The following is a 6,472-nucleotide window of genomic DNA, read 5'->3' on the forward strand; positions in this document are numbered from 1 at the left end:
GTAAAATATCTACCTATGGATTTCCACTAGCTTCGATAGCGTTCGTCAAGCCATTTTTATCGAGTCTCTCTCCCTCTCTCTCTCTCTCTTCTTCGATCCGCTTCTTACCCCTTACTTTCCCCCTTCTCGTCCAAGAAAATTATCCGTCTTAGCTTTATCTTTTTTCCCCAACGATTAGCGATGGGATCGAGTTTAATAATCGTGGTTATAAATCTAAATTTAATCGAAGGATTCGTTTCGATTAGAATTCCCGATTACCTGTTATAGTAAGATATGATTCATTTGATCGTTGATGTAGGTATTGGTTTTCGAATCTGAGCAAAAATAAATGTTTACAAATTTTGAAAATATATTTTGCTAATAAATTGAAACTCTTAATTGAGAGAGAGAGAGAAAGATATTTTTTTTATTAAATTCTTATAAGAAATTTAAGATAATGAATAATACATAGATTTATTAACAAATATGTCATATGAAAATTGTTTTATTTCTAATTGTTTCGTAATTAAATAATTTGTAAATATAATTCTTCCTCATCTTCGATTATCTGAAAGGATTTTGGATTAAAATTAGTTCGAATAATTTTATCATAAATCCTTATTTTAAATCGCAATGTATAAATAGCATATTATACGAAGGTTATCTGTACTTGGTTCTCATCATTACCGATCGAGTCTTAGTTCGATTGAAATACGATTTCCGGTCTCACTGCATTTGGATAACGCGAAATTTAGTTATATATCGGGAGAAAATTAGACATTCGTGAGATGGAACAGAGTGAAGAGCACGTAAATGAAAGCGATTATCTATTTAATCGGGTTAATGCAGTATTAAAGCAAAGCCGGGAAATTTGAAAAAGGAATCGCGATCGTTTCTTAATGTAAAATCGAACTAAAGAAAATCTATTGTCTCTTGATAATAATACCTGATTTAATATCGTTCTTGATTGTTTCCTACGAATTTTTCTTTGAATTTGACTGAACTAAGTTTTAATACATACATACTTTATCTATCTTCGTACAATCACGAAACTTTCGTTTTCTTCATTTTCTTTTTGTTTCATCTTCTATAATATTCTTAGTAAATGTTACTAAAATAATAATCGAAAGAACTCGAACTTCTTGTCTAGAAGTGTTACGAATTATTCAAGACAGCATCTTACTTGGACGATGCATCGGTTGATTTTTAATTTTTCTACCAAACCGAATGTAAAGGGGGTCGAATACATTTGTCGAAATAAAATATCTACTCGATTCGCACCGTCCCTGACCCAGAATCCGATCGTCAGAGATCGAGAAAGTTTTTTTCTGTCTTAAGAAATAAAATTTCTACGAAATATTCTAACTTGTTACATCATTGAGTAAAATTTCAATAAACGATTAAGAATATTTATTAGTATTTATTCCAGAAATGGAAATATTTCGTTCTACGATATTAATTTAAAAATTTCAATATTTAAATATTTATAAAGCAAGTTGATGTTATTTTTCCAGTCCCACGTGGTGAATTTTTTATTTATAATTTTTTAAATCGAACACGAAATTATCATAAAAATAATATTTATCGTATCAAAATTTTAAATTGTGATCCATCTTTATTATTCTATTTCGATAAATCTTTATAAAAGTTTTTTTTAAAATAAAATTAACTTGAAAATTATTGATTAAATCTAAATTTTAAACTAATATAAAATTCTTTAAAAATTATCGATTCAATACATCGATAATTTAACATATATTGAACGTAATATAAACCAAAATCTGTCATAATTTTTTATTTAAATATACGTATGTAAAAGCTCAACTCACTTAATCAAGCTTCACGGATTCGATCTATCTAAATAAGGAAAATAAATTGGATTCGTTATATTTGTATAATAAGAAAGTAAACAATCTCGAAATTTCATCGTCGTCCCAGAAATCTGTTCTACGTTAAACAATAAATTTCAGCGCACAAAATTAACCTTTCTTTGCACACACGTAGCAAATAATCTCTAATATTAAATTATTAACGTGAAATTTAAGATCTCGTAAGAATAATAACTTAACTTCGAGGTTTAACTGTTTGTTAAGAGGCTTCTTCTTAACCAAACTTGTAAGATTGAACCCTTGCGTGGGTGGAATTTAAAACTAAAACGTGGGAATCTCTGATTAGATCTCTTTCTAAGGTCACTCTTTTTTTTTTTTTAAGACTGCTATTACACTTTTTTAACTCTGTAGACAGTATCATTTACCTCGGTGCAATTAGAGGGACATTTTCCACAGTTTCGTTAAAACTTTTCTCTTAGTCTACTATTACATCTTGAGTTCAGAAAATTAGCCCTAATAGGGCAAAGGGATCAAATATCAAATTGTCGTTATAAAATCTTATATTATAAAATTTAATCAATTTAAAAAATTTATACCATCTATATATATCTTGATTGATCTATCGTATTATACACATACTTGCCTATATTTTATTTTCTTAACATTATTATTAATTATATATATTTAACTTTTGATATTAGTTAGTGTATCCAGCATTTCGAGAAAAATATATTGTTCGTACGTGTACATAAAATTTCCTAGGAATAAATTGGAACATAGAAAATGTATATTTTTTTCCTCGCCATTAATTTGCTGGAAAATTCCATTTACATAATAATAAAGATAAAAGATCAAAAATAGATGTTATAATTCTACTCTAAAATCTAATCTCCTCATTTTAACATTTTAAATCCACCATTTTATTAATTTATTATCAACAATAAAAATCGTATAGTTTTATTTATTTTTTCCTCCTCTTTCTCCCCTCCCTTTTCTGTTTCTCAATCATTACACGCTCAAATCCAGCCAAACCATTAATATATCTACGAGAAATAGCGATTAACAAGCCCAACCTTTTTGCGTGATTCTTTCATCTCGTCGAACGCTCGTTGCCTCTCTTATTCCCCCTCTTTCACTAGGCCGATGATTCACGATGTATCATCTGGTGACGGTCTGGTGGAACGCAGAGGATTTCCGAGTGGTCTGAAAAGGGGCTGCACGAGTACGAATAGAGGAGTACACACGAGCTTCGTTTCCCTTTGACACGATGAAATGCCACCACAGTGGTGTTCTTCTTCTTCTCATCACGTGGCAATGGTAATATTCGCCGTGTGTTTGAGGGTTTGACTTCTTAAGCGACAGGTTAAGCACGATTTGCCCGGAATACAAAAATGTTAGGAAAGAATAATTTCCTGGATGAAAAGTGGAATGGTTGTTAGTGAAGGTGGTTGGATAGTTTTCGTGAAAATTTTCTTTTTTGTAATTAAGTCTTGGTCAATAATTAATTTGATGGAAAGAATATGTTGGATTAAAATGTTTGTTACTGTTGTTTATTTAGATTAGTAAAAATTTTAGAATATGTTATGTAATATTTTGTAATGAGTTTTGATTATTTAGTTTGCAATGTTGTTATTATTTATGTTTGTCGAAAAATTTATACGAAAGTTATAAGTTTATAAAGTTATAAGTTTTAAAAGAATTTTATTATTTTAAGAAAGTATTTTAAATAATATTATTATTATCGGTTTTGTTCTTAGTTTATTATTAGTTAAAAAAGAGAATTTTTTATTTACACGATCATAAACGATGAAAAAGATTGTGCTATTAAATTATATATTATAAATAATTATATATATAAATAAAGAAAAAAATATTTAAAGTTTTAAAATATCTTAGTTTTTTTTTTTTAATATTGGAATAACGGTTTTTGCGTGTTTCTTAATAATATAAAACTTATTATTTTTCACAAAGCAAATTATATTTTCTTTTTAAGATACGTCGAAGTTATTTTTAGAAAGGATAATATTTCGTTGTACGTGTCGTTTTAGGTGATTGGTTAGCATTTTAATTATAGACTTATCAATTTCGAGTAAAGTTTGTGTACATTTTCTGACAGAGAAAAATACGCTTGAGGTATTCCGTTTCAATATTGATTTTTCGTATAAAAATAATTAAACGTTTATCCTCATTAATGCTTTGTTTCTAAAGTATAATATAACCTGGCTTCAACCCTCGAAATATGCGTAAATAAATGAATCATCTGATTTTATTGTAATAATATTCTAATAAATTACATACGTATTCGTTGTTTTAATTATTGATTTATGTTAAAATATCAGGACAAAATATTCGCAGATATATTTATGAACAATAATAATAATAATAATAATAATTGTTGAAACGAAAGTTAATACACATCCATTTATTTTCTTTCTTCTTTATATTTTTAATATTCAAATAAGAATAATATTCAAATATTTTTTATTTATCGTTCTACGAAAAATTTGTATCAATTAATATGTAAATAATAATTATAATAATAATATATATAATTATTCAAATATTTAAACGATCACAAAACATCAAATAGATAATATATGTTACAATTAAATGGATACAGCTTTTACATAGCAACGAAGACAAAAAATTAAAACAATTTTTATAATATATATTATAATAAAATAACAAAAGAAAATTCTTCTTTATTAAATTCCTCATATGGATAAATATTATATTTATTCAAATTTGTAGATTCATTTGACAAGCTATATTTTCCTTTTATCTAATGTATTTCAAACTTTCTCGAAAATTAAAAAATTGTTTAGAAAAAATATCATTCTATAATTTTTAACACATAATCACTTTTTATAAAAACTTACTAATAAATTACTAATCTTGATTATTCCTTCTATAGATTCAAAATTCAAGATTGATAAATAATCAATTTCTATAGTAATCGGATGGATCTGAGAATGAATCAATTACTCAGAAATGAAAAACGGATTATTCATTGAATAGATATTCTAAGAATTCAAAAGTAAAGGTCGTAAATGATAAGCTGAATTCTAAGAATAATTTAATTTCAAATCATACATGGATGAGCTATGAAAAGTATACATGATTCAGTAATGTTTACTTCGTACTTCATTGAATTTTCTAATAATATTTCCTGAAATATTTCTTATATTACCATCACATCCACGCCTCTAGATTCTTCCAGATATTTTTATTTTTACTCAAGTCCCAAATTTGTTTTCTTCTCTATCGATATATCAATGTAAAATATAGCAAACAATTTTATATTTTTTTTCCAACCAATCATACGTAAATAAAAACTTGAATCACCATATACTAATTTTATTAAAGGCCGTTTATTCTGTAAAACAACAATTTACGAGTTTCTCTTTCTCTCTCCCTCTCCCTCTCTCTCTCCCTTCCTCCCTCCCTCTCTCTCTCTCTCTCTTTCTGTTTTAAAGAATTATTACCCTGACATTTTCAGAGTAAAATACGGTCGACTATAAAATTCCACTACGATCATGGCTGCGTGCTCTTTTCCCGATAATACGAATCGAAAATCGTATCTCCCTGTTGTTTTACGAGGACGACATTCGCCAGGCTATTCTTGTAAGAAATTCTGTTTATCCCGTTATCGTTCGTCAAGTCGATGGAAAAATTTTTATACATTTTCGCAGAAGAAAAAAAATATAAGCTAATTATATTTTCTCTATCTCATCTTTTTTTTCGGTTAAAAGTAAAATTGTAAAAATTCTTCGCAATCTTCAACATTATATATATATATATATCTTAGAATATAACTCTTGGTAAGACTTAGAAAACTTGGTAAGACTTCTTTAAGTAATTTTAAGCTCAATTTCTGAATATATATCTTTTTTTCAGTTCTGATGAATCCTCTTTTGAAAAAGTTAACAATCACAATGCAAAAAATTACATTGATATTTCATTAATATTTCTGGACTACTAGTAAAGAGTTGTAGATTAAACACAATAATATAATTCAAACTGAAATATCCTAAAAGTACAATTGATGTTTTGAATTATAAAATACAATACTAATTAAAATAAATCTTAATTCAAACTTATGGAAATAATTATTATGTCAATCAAGATACCAGTTAAATCTGGTACGTTATTGTTCATCAATAAATGAATTTCAGATGAAATGAAGTCCTCTCATTGATTTTAGAGCATGAATATATCCCCATTCGCGTGATCTGGCATAGCTAATAGCTTCTGTTACAACAAAATTCGATTTGAAGGAACTCGAATCGACGACGAGGCGCAGCTTTCACATTGGTAACTTTGTTTCAAGTTGGCAATTAATTTCAATTTGTTCCATAACGAAGCCCCCATCGCGAGCGTCAAGAGAGGTCAGGAACGTTTTAAGAAAACAGGCTTGAAGCGGACGGATGCCGATAAATAGCGATGAATTTCTCAGGCAAAGAACAGAAGACTGTCTTCGTCGAAGAACAGAAAAACGGTTGTTGGACGATCGCTCCATGCCTGCTAATTTCGTTTCTTCTTTTTTCCTTTTTTTTCCAACGATTTCTCGCTCTCCTTGATGCGATTTCCTTCTGCGGTTTACCGTAGACGGGCACGTGGATTAAAGTAAATAAATTTTCCTTTCTTAATTGAAAAAAAAAAAA

This window comes from Apis dorsata, unplaced genomic scaffold (assembly GCF_000469605.1).
Source record: "Apis dorsata unplaced genomic scaffold, Apis dorsata 1.3 scaffold_176, whole genome shotgun sequence".
Lineage (NCBI taxonomy): Eukaryota > Metazoa > Arthropoda > Insecta > Hymenoptera > Apidae > Apis > Apis dorsata.